General features: G+C 35.4%; 1 protein-coding gene across 13 annotated transcripts in view; it reads right to left on the bottom strand.

The window, feature by feature from the left end:
- The window catches only part of GPHN (gephyrin), a 316,516-nt gene that overhangs the window by 59,832 nt on the left and 243,646 nt on the right, over positions 1 to 13,038 (bottom strand). The gene's annotated exons all lie outside the window — the stretch shown is intronic.

The raw sequence follows: 13,038 nt of genomic DNA, 5'->3' as shown, positions 1-13,038 counted from the left end.
GCTGGTGGGATTCACCCCACCAAAATTTAAATATGAATAATGATGTAGTATTCTACACATGGAATTACTCACTTGGAGTCAGTGGGAAGAAATAAGCAAAAAATCATTTGAAGCCAAAATCATTTTAGGAGCAGATTTTTACCACTTATTAAATGTTATCCTTGGTAGACTAGACACTGAACAAAAGTCATCTTCAAAACTTGAATATGCCTTTACGTCTTCATCCATGTATTATTGAGTTCCCTTTTCTGAGGTTTTTCCTAGTCACCTACACTTTACATAAAAATATATTTAATTTTAATCATTGTTTCCCAGTAGACTATGAACACATATATGGAATTTTATGGTCAGATTATGGTTCATCCTAACTACTGTTCAAACAGGACGGTGGAAGTGGACTGATGAATACACCGCAGAAACATGCGGGCTGAACTGGTTCCTTTTACAGGAGCAGTATAAAAAAAGATATTATCCAATATTTGGAACAAAACGAAATGAGAAGGCAAAGGGCAGTTTTCTGGGATAAGATGTTGATTAGTCATCTCTCAACGGAAACTGACCTTGTCCTGGAAATGCAAAATCGAAACATTTATTACTAGAAGAGGGTTCAAACAAAATCTTACGCACCAACTAGAATTGCAAGCTGAACACCTCAATGAATGAGAAAACAGGAAGAACTATGATACATACATCAAAAAAGTAGACAAAATAGTAAACCACTGGTCAGAAAGCTCATGGGAAAGCAAACATGTTACTACAAACTGGCAGCATAGGCTTGATAGTTGAGAATAAAAAGAGGCAAAGAGAAAGGAAGTAGGTTTTATTTCTTCAGAGGAATTTTAATGAAATGTTTACATTTGTATGAGAAAAAAAATGAGCTGGATTTTGCGTTCTTAAGAGTATGGGACAGCATACAGATATGCTGTATGAATAACACTGCAAAGACAGCATGTTTCTGTGATATTTTAGGGGCTGTTCAGGGCTTATTCAAGATCATACTGGTTTTGTTCAGAGAAGCACTATTAATTATAATACCCAAGTATGGAGAGGACACGCATCTTGTGTAAGCTCAAGCGCATATTAAATCAAGACATAAAGTTATTGCCAAATAATTTGTGCACAAACTCCAGCAGGTACTTCTAACCTGTGCTAACAGAATCCAAGTGGGATTAGTATGACACAAGAAATCTCTAGGAACACTGCACTTGGGAAAATCAAAACATCTACTACTTGTATTATTAGCTGTGAACAAGATCTTTTATTTGTTTGAATGTTAAACATTCCCCAAATGCCCTGGAAATACTCTACAGGTTAAGAAATAGATAGTGTAAATAAAGGCAGAGAGAATATTTTCTTTCCAAAGAGATACAAGAGAGATTCCTGTTGTCCTTGTTGTTTGCCACAGAAATGGGATTCATTTGCTATTTTCATACAATCTCACAGCCTGGCAATTTGACTGATGAATCACTTAGCCTTACAAGTATGTGCTAGATGTCTGAGTTATATCCTATCTGACCAGCATTAAGACTTTTTAAACTCCTTGTCCATTCTAGTTCAACCATTTTTTAAGCTGCTGTCAATCAGATGGACTAAAAATACATAAGTGATGTATAGAAATTCTTGTCCTCAAGCACACCATAAACTACTCTCTAACCCTTGACATACACTAATAAGGTTGACATTTTAAAAAGTTTCATTTCTATTACAAGTATTTTGCTTTTAAATGAAATTTCAACTATTTCACATTCCTATTTCTTGACCCAGCAAGAGCCAATTTCAATGCAGCATTGAAACAATGAGATTTCCACTACTGCAAAAAATGGAAACTCTTTTTCTTGAATGGCGTGACCCTCAAAATCAGAATTTAAAAAAAAAATCTTCATTCAACTATAGTCAAGCAAAATTGGCAAGTTTAAGTGAAACACAACATTTAGGACATATCAGATCAATATTATGTGTGCAACTCTTATTTCTCCTTTGACATGTAAGCATTATGATTTCATCATAATTATTTTCAGCAGGGCTTCTGCATGAGACAAGATAAGGCTATTTCATTTTAATCTCCCTGTTCAAAAACTAGTTTAATGTTTTACTTACTAAACATTATCCAAACTCTCTTCTGAATGGGGAATTATTTAGTTGTTTATAGATTTCTCTGTTGTGCTTGGTTCTACAATGTAAAACATCCTAATACACATGAAGGAATTTATTTTTACAAAATCTTTGTGAAGCAGAGGGATGACTTGATTTTACAAATGGGAAACTGAGACCCAGAGACATCTAGATTAAATTTAACTTGACATATCTACAGCTGGATTACAGAATGCAAAGTCCATCTGCTGCCATTTATTTCAACTGCATTTGGAGTGCTCAGCATATGTGAAAATCACTCAGTATGTGTCTCAAGAAGGACAGACAGAAAATGAGTACCCCTGAAAATCATGTAAGAAGTTTTTTCAGCATGAAACATGAAGTTTGCATTAATACGGAGACAGAAAATGCAAAATAGTCTTCCTTGGTACCCATTCAGGGTTTTCTGCTATGGCATCAAGTTTTCTGTTCCAGCAGACAGCTATGTTTCCTGAACTGAAAGCAGGATAGCTGTAGTCACCATTCACCCCATCTGCTACAACTGGGAAATTCAGTTCACTTTTCTTACTATCTAGTTAGTGTCAATGTCTGAATAAATGTTGGTGGGGAAGGGACAGAGGCCTGTTTGGAACTTCTAGCTTCTGCTGCTTTTGTTCCTACATGTTTGGAGGCCTATGGGCCTCCATCCCTTTGATCCAAGGTCTGTGGGAGTAAAAAAGCATCTCTCCATTGACCTTCAAAGGATTCTGAATGAAACTTGCACTTGCTTACAAATCTTACAACCCGTATTTCATGCTTACAATCTATCTTCCTGGAAGCTGACTAAACAGGTAACATTCCTGGCATTTCTATGTTAAAAGAATATGAACACATGAAAACAGTAACAACAAAACCAAAACAATGGTAAGCTTCAAAAGCCATCAATCAACTGACAGGTGAATCTTCAGGCCTAAAGAGTCCACAAAAGGCCATCAGCCAATTTCTTATGTTTTTAAAGCATCTTTAAAGTTAAGTTTCAGCTTTTTCCATTGGTGTTTGCCAGCAATTTTGGTGTGACGTTTCTATAGTTATTATCATTCTAAAGTGATGGTTGGACTACTTTTTTAACTGTATGAGCAGAAACAAAACATACATTTCCCCATGTGGTCCCATCAGAATTTCTGCACTGGCATAACTCCAAAGTAGTTGACTTTGGTTAAGCTTAACATTTTTATTTGAGCTAGGAGCATCAGATCTGAAGGGCTTCCAGTACAAGAGCAAAAACTGGTAAATACAGGTAATGATGATCGTATATATGGTGTATATTATAGTCACTGATGTATACAGTATTCAGCCAAAACCTCAGACTTGTATACTTTCAAATATAAAATGAATAAACCTCTTTCAAATTCAAACTAGGGAGCAACAAGTGTAAGGAAAATAAAGCTTCAGTGTGTGAATCCATCTGAGCAGTAAATACCAGCACAGTGAACTTACTGTATGCAGAGCTAGGTTTCTGCCTTTGAATTGAGACAGAAACGCAGACTATATTCCTCTGAGGAGAATCCTTAAAGTGAAAATAGATTCATCGTGGATTAATAATGTAATGATTTCAGAGGGTTCATAAGCTATGGAAAGGACAGGCTGGAATCGAGCAAATGCTGCACTGAGAACTATACTGTCAAACCCAAGTTAGAAATGATCTTTGAAAGCAATCAGAAATATAAATGCAGGAAGAGGATTTACATTTAGGATTTTGCTCTGAGCCTCAAAAGCTCGAAAGGATAAGATTCCTTTAGTGCTGTCTTGAATTTGGCAGTCCAGAGGGCAAGGTCCAGCACAGTGGCAACCACAAGCCTCCACACAGCAACTACATGCCTGAGAAAGAGGATATTAATTTGGCTGGGCTTCTAGCAGCACTGAATCTTGGAAATTCATAGAAGAGAAAGGGATACAGAAAATACTGTGAATAAGGACATTCTTTCTCCCCTCCAGCTCTTAAATGAAAAACTATATGGTAATTATACTTAGCAAAACACTTTCCACGTTACAAAACTGCATTTGAAAAACTGGAAAATCAGGAAGATAACATAGGGAGCACTGATGGGAACCCACTGACATTTGAGCTATACATTACTGATACTGACGTTGCTATGTATATCTAATTTGATTTCCATGTGTTAAAACAGACACTGTCCACTAGAGATACATGTAAATTAGATCACACATATGGCTTTTTACATCAGTGACTACTCCAAAAACCATAATAGCAATGTAACAGAAGCTTTGATCTACTTTGATTTATTACTATTTCAGACTCTAGACTAATTTTTCATAGATTCTGTTACTGAAGCTGATTCTGAAGAGTTAGATTGCTTTGGGACCTGAACCTAGAGAGCAGTTGCACTTAGTGTTATTACTAGGGTAACAGAATATAAACTAATGTCTGGCTTCTCAAACAAACTGATTTAAGTAGTAAAACCCAAACAAACAAATACCAAACATTGTATGCTGGTGAGCAGCTTGCTATTGGATTTAAAAAGAAAACAGTGGTTGTCTAGAAAGCAAATCTCACAGTTATATCTAATTAAGCCAGCTTTGATGCCATACAGTTCAAGGTGTGGTACAGCACAAGAAAATGGAAAAAAACCTTTGCATAATGACAAGATGCAAATGTAGATTACATACATGAGTCTAAACTATAACCAATCAAGGGAAAATGACACTGATAGCTCTCTGACTTGATCTAATTAATTTCATAAAGGATTGCACATCTCTACCATAAGGCAGGGTGAAATGTCTCCCTATTTCGTGGAAGAAGAAGGAGCGGAAAAATTCAGAGATGGACATTTAAAATTGAAACATAATGACTTGAAACAAAAAGCAAAGAACTTTAAAGTTCCAAATGGGGAAGAATGGAAATTATTTCTGAATTATTTGATTTTTGGAATATAGAAAAGTATATAACATTATCTGGAAAATAGCTGTGATTTTATCATTCAATTTCTTAGTGCCTATTCTTCTTAATAGACACTTTGAATTTTATTTATTCTCTCTCTGATAAATGCAGAGCTGGGAAGCAATTTACCAAAATAAAAATCAAATAAGTATTACACGTTTGATAAATTGAATAGATAAGGTTTAAACCAAAATTTGTAATATGAAATGAGATGCCATTCAAAATCCCAGTTTTTACCACCATCCTGAATGTTAAATAGTTCTTTGTAAATGAACTCAGTGCTTGAACTGAACTTATTAGTAGAGAACCAAAAAGTAAGTGGAAAACTTATGAAGGGATAATTTTATTTGACAGAAGTCACAAGGTAAGTACCATGCATATAGAAGTGGTACAATTAAGCAAAATTCTGCTTCTATTTTGAATGTATGAACTAATAATGGATCTAATCTGAGATTCAGCAGTGGGTAAACAAAGATAAATTGTATTTAAACTACAAATATAGTAACATTTCTTAATGCATCTTTAAAAATTAATTTTATTGTAAATATCTAAGATTGCATTCATTGAAGTTATTGATGTATACCTTGATCAGATTATTGCAATGCACTCTCCTTCCTGATGTAACGTGAAGTTTTGCCATACTTTCACTCATGAGCTGTCATGAATGCCTTTCTTGATATGGCATCTAGTTTTTGTAGCAAGAACAGTTCTCTATTCTGGTATGGCAGACAGAACGCTACAGAAGATATTTTGTGCAGCTACTGATCCTAATAACAAGAAGGAAGATAGAACTAGTAAAGCTATTTTCTACTAATAAGAAAACTAGTTCACTGGCTTTTTGTAAATTTTTGCATTTCAATGTGCACTGAGGAAACCGTATTTCTCTAAAAGTTAGAATTTTAATCCATTTATTTTTCTTAAACCTAGAGTAAGGTAGTACTATTAGCAAAGCAAAACGCAATAGAAAAAATGTAATTTTTTAAATGGCAATTGCCAAATAGAAAGCTTTGGCCTCTTGTTCATGTTTGAAAGAGAAATACCTACAAATTCTAATTTTACTTAAAAACTCATTGTTCTATTAGCAACTGCAAAAATATAACACAGAAAACCAGGACTAGATTGTACCAATATAATTGGACAAAACCCAAATGATTAGTGGATCCTTATTGGCTCTGTTATGTCCATTTATTTCTGAACTATAGATATCACAGATACATGTATTTTTTTAATCAAGATATTTTTATGTTTTCAAGCTGAGGGTCTTGTTAAGAACATACCTGGCGAGTTAATTAAAGCCATGTCCATAAACAATATGAAAACCTTAGCATTCCCTCTAACGAACAGAGCTAACTTGGAAAAACATTACTTCAAATTTCAAAGAGCATCTCTACAAAGCCTACGGGGTTCATAAGGCAATGAGATAGGCAATCTCAATTTAATGTAGCAATTTTTCTTCAATGGATCAGCATATTTATGTCAGATGTAAAGAACCAAATTCTCTATCTGCTCGACTTACGCTTGAAAGCAGAGAACAGAATGGAGAGGAACTGCTTACATTTACTTCATTTTGTCTCCCCTATCTAAGGCATAGCCTTAATTGTCTAAGAGCAATCTTTGCTTATGCCATGAGAGTGATCTTATGTTAGAGAAAATAAAGGCACAGGTCTACTCTTCTTGGTCATGGTCTTCCATCTCCTGAAACACTTTTTCACTTGAGTTATGACACCCTGTGACTGTAAGGGTTGAATGAAATTCTCTATATTGAAAAAAAAAAACCAACCCAAAACTTCAGCTGATATATAGACTGAAAAGTTTACAAAAGAAAAAGCAATGAAAAAGGAAATTCTGTTCCAGAAATTATTATGTGTGACTGATTTTGTGCTTTCCCTATTTATGGAATATATTCATATTACAGAAGTAGAAGTTAATAGATGTAACAAAATATAAACTTTGTGCCACTCTAATCAGGTTTGTGTATAATGTTTTCAAAAATGTACAGTCAAGGGCATAAATACTGAGTATAAAACCAATCTAATAATCTGACCAATAACAAAAACATATAACTCACTCATTATACCTGAAAGTCTAAAGACGAGCTACGGTATTTCAAATCTACTTACATTTCTTAGAATTATGTCATACTTTTCTTGCTGTTATTCTAACGATCTTCAAAAACAGTGCTAGAGACAGACCTTTAACAATATGCAATTCAAGTTTCAGACATTGTATATGGATATTCACTTAGGATTTTCCTTTATATTAAAATATTTCCATAATTATAAAAACAATACTGATATTAAAGCATTCTGGGGTGCCTAAGAATCAACCGAAAACCTCTTCTGTTATTTGACAATTGCACAGTCAATTATCATGGTTAAATTAATTCTTCTAAATTTTTTATCTGGCAAACTACTTCTGGAAAGTTTTAAGTTACAATATCAGAATAAACTAACTTAAAAATTGCATTAATTGGCTCATTGGTTAGAAATCTAGAGAGAAATATTTTAGAAAAAAGAGTAAGAAACCAAATTTTAAAAAAGGATGATGAAGTATAAGGGGTTGCCACATTCTTAAGCCAGCACGAGGAAGCTGGCATAACTTCTTGGAGCCAGAAAAGCCTTCTGGAAGTCCTGGATGCAGAATTTGCAGGTAGGCAGCAAATTCAAAATGCTGGACTTACTGTGCAGACATTAAGGATGCTCTTGAATCTGACTGTCAACAGTAGTACCCTCTGCCTTTAAGACAGAATCATAGAATCGTTTAGTTTGGAAAAGACCTTTAAGATCAAGCCCAACCGTTATCCTAGCACTGCCAAGTCCACCACTAAACTGCATCCCTAAGAGCGACATCTACACATTTTTTAAATACCTGCAGAGATGGTGACTCAACCACTTCCCTGTGCAGCCTGTTCCAATGCTTGACAACCCTTTCAGTGAAGAAATTTTTACCAATATCCAATCTAAACCTCCCCTGGTGCAACTTGAGGCCATTTCCTCTCATCCTATTGCTTGTTACTTGGGAGAAGAGACCAACACCCACCTCGCTACAACCTCCTTTCAGGTAGTTGTAGAGAGCCATAAGGTCTCTTTTCTCCAGGCTAAACCACCCCAGTTCCCTCAGCCGCTCCTCACAGGGCTTGTGCTCTAGACCATTCACCAGCTTTGCTGCCCTTCCCTATATAAGTGGTCCACCCATCCTCAAATCAGTTGTGCTGAGTAGTGCAGATTTACAGCAGTTATCAACAGTGGAACTTAACAGCCTGCACCTAAAATTGAATTCCAGGTTCTATGCTGGTGGTAAACACCTGGAAGTCAGAGTAGCAGTTCTTGGTCTTTCAGCACTCCCTTCTATTCAAACTAGCCTATGTAGAAGGCAAAACATTCTTCTTACCCAGCTTTAGTACTCAAGAACAAGACTCAGTTATTTACAACATTTTGTAATGTACACTATATAGAATACTTTAACTTAGAGCACTTAAAAATCTTCCTGCAGTGTCTGAATAGACTTCTGAAGTCAACTACCTGTTGCAGGAAACAATATTTCCTCTTGTTCTCTGAATACTGCTGATACTTAATTCCCTGTACTGGTCCCTCTGTTCTTGTATTATCAGGTAAGATAATACAAGTCTCTGTTGTTTTATTAACAATGCTACTTATACAATCAAATCCTATCAATCAGTATGCAGCCAACACATATTCCAAAACTATTTTTATGGAAATAATGTACTTTGTGGGAGGGAAAACTAACATAAAACTTTGCAGATCTTTCACAACACAAGGCATCATCTTCTAATCACTCAATGAGGCTAAATAAAACATATGAAAAGTTACAGACCTGAGTGTCTCCCTCTTTGAAAAACTTTTTTTTTTTTAGAAAGCGGTGGATAGCACTGCAGTAAACATTTTACCACCACTATACTTTGAACAAGCAGATCAATAGATTTCCTTCATTACGCTATAGCCAAACACATTGCACATGCAGAAGCCAGAGGAGAGGGAGAGAAAGAGAGAGAGAGAGGGAGAGAGAGAGATTGATGCTGGTAATAAAAAGTCTGATACAAATGAAGATAAAAAATGGGGCCATTGCATAATACTACCTAAGTGTAATTTTATGAATTAGGAGGCTATGAATGTTTATTGGTCAATCCATTAGTTTTACATTTTGTACAGTATTTTTAAGATACAAGCTGAAGTCATAGTACTTCTAAAAATGTAAGTGAAGCCAATCTGATTTAATAATTTCTTAAGAGAACTACTGCTATTAAAAAACCCCCTATGTTTTGTAACAACTGAGTAATAAGTAAATTATAGATATATTACACACATACTATACTGCACAACTGCTAAGTCAGCATCATTCCTAATTAATATTTCTACTCTTAGAAAAATCATTTAAGTGGTTTTGCTAACATTTACAAAAATTACAGGCATGAAGCTAACTGGTTTTCATGAAGGGGGAAAGAATTTATTGCATATTGTGAAATTCAAAGAGAAAATGAATTTATTTTTTATCATTATAACATTTTAGAGCATTAAAGCTTTACTTCTCTTGCCACAAGCGAATCACTTTTTAAAGAAACTCGCTTTGATTTAAATGAATTGAACCAAAGACAGCACCTCATTCTAGACAAGTGTAATTGTTAAGGTGCTGACTGGGGCTAAGTAGGTACATAGTACTACTACCCTACAATGCCTGGAGTTCAACAAACTATGAAAACCTTTCTGTAACTAAAGGTAAGTAGAAGTTTTTAAAAACTTTCTGCTCATTCCTCTCAAATAGGCATCAGCTGACCACATCCACATTTTCACCAGTGCAAATGGTGACAATAAAAAGGAACAGGTGGAAAGAAGCTTTTCCTAATTATTGGACTCTGAGATGCAAAATAGCCTCTACAAGGATGTTTTCTATGAAAAAAATCAGGCAGCAAATTCTAACTCAAATTCTTCTTCTGCTGGAAGATTTTTTATTTCTTCAATCAAAGACCTTCTAAGTAACAGCAGAAAAAAATCCCTGATAGTACACTCACTTCCCTTTTTGGCAATCTTAGCTCTAGGAGTGCCAATTAATCCAATTCCAGAGCTCTTCTCAACAATTAAAATTGTAAGGAAATTTCTTATGATGAATCTACAATGCCTATTTCCAAAAAAGAGATTTCGGAAATTGTTTACATCAGGTTATCTTTTCTTTCATCTCTTTTTGGACCTTTGCCAGAAGGCATGTTCAGCTGAATTCCCACAGCACTGATTCCATTTCTCTTGTCTGTGTGTTGCTGGTGTCCTGTGAAGGTCCAAAGCCATTTGGTGGTGACTTTGACATATAAAATTAAGAAGCTCTGAACTTGCTGCTTGAGTCAGCTTAAGAAAAACATTTTCTTGGAATAAGAACCACAGAAATAGGTGTAGACACAAGAAAAAACCTGAGGTCCTATCAAAGGTGTGTCCCTTTTTTCCCTCTGGATATAGAACATTATGCAATACATCACTCCTTTTCCTCCCCTTGATCAAAACTAATACCAGGCTTTCGGACTCAATTTAACAACACCTCAGTTTGGGAGATTTTCTATCATATCATTTAGAGGTCAGGATGTTGTTTACTAATAGCAGGCTTTCCTATTTTCCAGAATAATAGCAGAGGACATTGAACATTGCTGGACATGCATCCTTACATTAAGCTGTATTTCTGAATGAAATGTCTCTTATAAAGTTAGAAACTACACTACAAATCCTTTATGGACCCCAGAAAATCTCCAATCCCTCCTTGCCTCTTCAAATAGCTACAATTGCCACAGAGATCTTCAGTTTCAATTGACTTGTTCCTTTAGATCTGTCATTGGCTCAAACAGTCTGTTCAAAAATACACAGGGTGCTATCCTGCCACCAGAGAAGAATGTATCCATATTTTTTTTACACCTTCAGTTTGCAGTTTAAAAGAGGGCAGTCTAGGTCTTGCTCTGCATGTTTCGTAAGCATAAAATTCTGATCAGCTGGAAATTTTTTACTGCATCACAAGATCTGGTTCACCAGGCAGCCAGATTATCTGTATTTCAGATATGAAATCTTCCCTTTGGACAGAGTACAAAGGACAAACTGCTTGTACAGTCTCACAGTGCCACCTTGATACTTCAGCTAGTGGACTCTTACATACAAATTGCAAAGCCATCCTTTGTGGGCAGTGTTCACTAAGTTTTCATGCACTTAATACTCTAATTTTCCTCTTCAGTTGCAGTAGAATCTAACTATTCCAAGATCACTAATTGGTACTACAGCCTGATAGCTTCGGAGAAGGCAAAATAGTTTTTGGAATCTGATCAAGCAGGAGACCCATACACGTTGACCAGTCAACAGCCACAATACCTTGGTTTGTGTTTCTTTCAAAGACAGTGATCCCTCCAGAATGAGAAAAGGACAAATGGCTGAAGTTGCAGGTAAAGCAAGAAGAGTCCAGTTTCCCTGAAAGTGGCTTATTTACTTCATAATCCGTAAGAGCATGTTCACCATTTTTGCTGATATGAACTATCACAGCTGGATTCTTTGGAAACAAAGTGTCATCAAGCTGAAATGCCTGTTGATCCAGTGCTTTTTCTTAATTTCATACAGATCATTCAGAGGAATGGCTGGTTGAGTGAGGATGGTGTTTGTCCTGCAACTGTAAGCACTAAACTTAATTTCTTGCTCCTGTATTAGCTTAGAAAAAATTGTATGTGTATGAGTATAGTATTACTTATTTATTCCATACTGGTGTTTTGATGATAATCATGATAAAAACAGTGAGGCTTTCATATAATACAGTAACAAGGCACAACAAACTGCAGAATACGTATCAGGTGCTTTTAAGAACACATACTTGATTATCTTTAAAACTACTTGTCTCCTGGTGGAGCCAGACAGCAATTATTTATCTATGACAGAAAAACTGGTAAGCATCTTTCTTCTTAAAAACTTTTTAGTAAGATCTTTTGCCTTTTCATACACTGAAACTAGAAAAAAGCCTTTCTATTGCTAAGGATGAGGAAGTGCTAGGAATGATTGCTTGAGAAGCTGAAGCTTTTGAGAACAAATTAGGCACACATAAGCAAGGTATTGCTTACACACAGATCTTCCTGCTTAGGGACAAAGTGATTGAGTAGGTGAGCTCCTTCTGTTGCATTTTGTATGATGCTTATTAATAGAACATTCACATCAGGTCTAGAACTTGGCTCACCATGTGAGATAGAGCGAACTGTCATCTTTTTATGAGATCTTGTCAACTTTAAGGGATTCTTTTAAAATACAGAATAAATAACTGTACGTGCTCAAGACTGATTCAGTATTGCAGAAAACCTGAAGTCCACCTTTTTGATACTCATCCATTACTCAATTATAATAATATGTTGAAGCCTAATCTTTACACAGTGGGTCATGGCATTAATTTGATAGTATTTTATAAATTCTCTTTTTATCCCATGATGTTGTGAATTCTAGTTTATCTTAACATCTTTCTCCTTTTTTTCCCATCCTAATTACAATTGAATGTATTTTTCTTTTAAATTCTTGCTAAGGTGGTACTTAACCTTATTACAGAAGACTATCATGAAGCTGATATGAAAGTATTTACAACATTATCTGCATTTTGGCAGGTAGTGACCCAAGCCAGGGCTTTGGGAATTAACAATGAACTTCAGATATAATAAACCCACATATATCTAGACAGGTAATTAGTAATCATGATGTGATGGCCATCTTTACACAGTCTTTCAGTTTCACTGACTGAAAATGAGTCAGACTAACCAGTGAAGCATTTTGCAGCCTGGACATCTGTAAGTTTATTTTAATTTTAATTTTAATGTAAGAGATAATTAAGGATGCTTTTATTATATAATTTATGTTCATATGTTATGTAGCAGTTGCCTAGCTAGACTACACATCATGGTGGTCCCAGACTGGTACAGTGATTTTAAAACCACGCTGAACATGGTTGCAGATTGATCATGCAAAATCTGTCCCCCCCGAGCTGATTTTTCCCCACTTGTG

The sequence above is a fragment of the Aquila chrysaetos genome, chromosome 2 (assembly GCF_900496995.4).
Source record: "Aquila chrysaetos chrysaetos chromosome 2, bAquChr1.4, whole genome shotgun sequence".
NCBI classification, from domain to species: domain Eukaryota; kingdom Metazoa; phylum Chordata; class Aves; order Accipitriformes; family Accipitridae; genus Aquila; species Aquila chrysaetos.
Note: the sequence above shows the minus strand (reverse complement) of the source record. Positions and strands in the feature narration are given on the sequence as shown.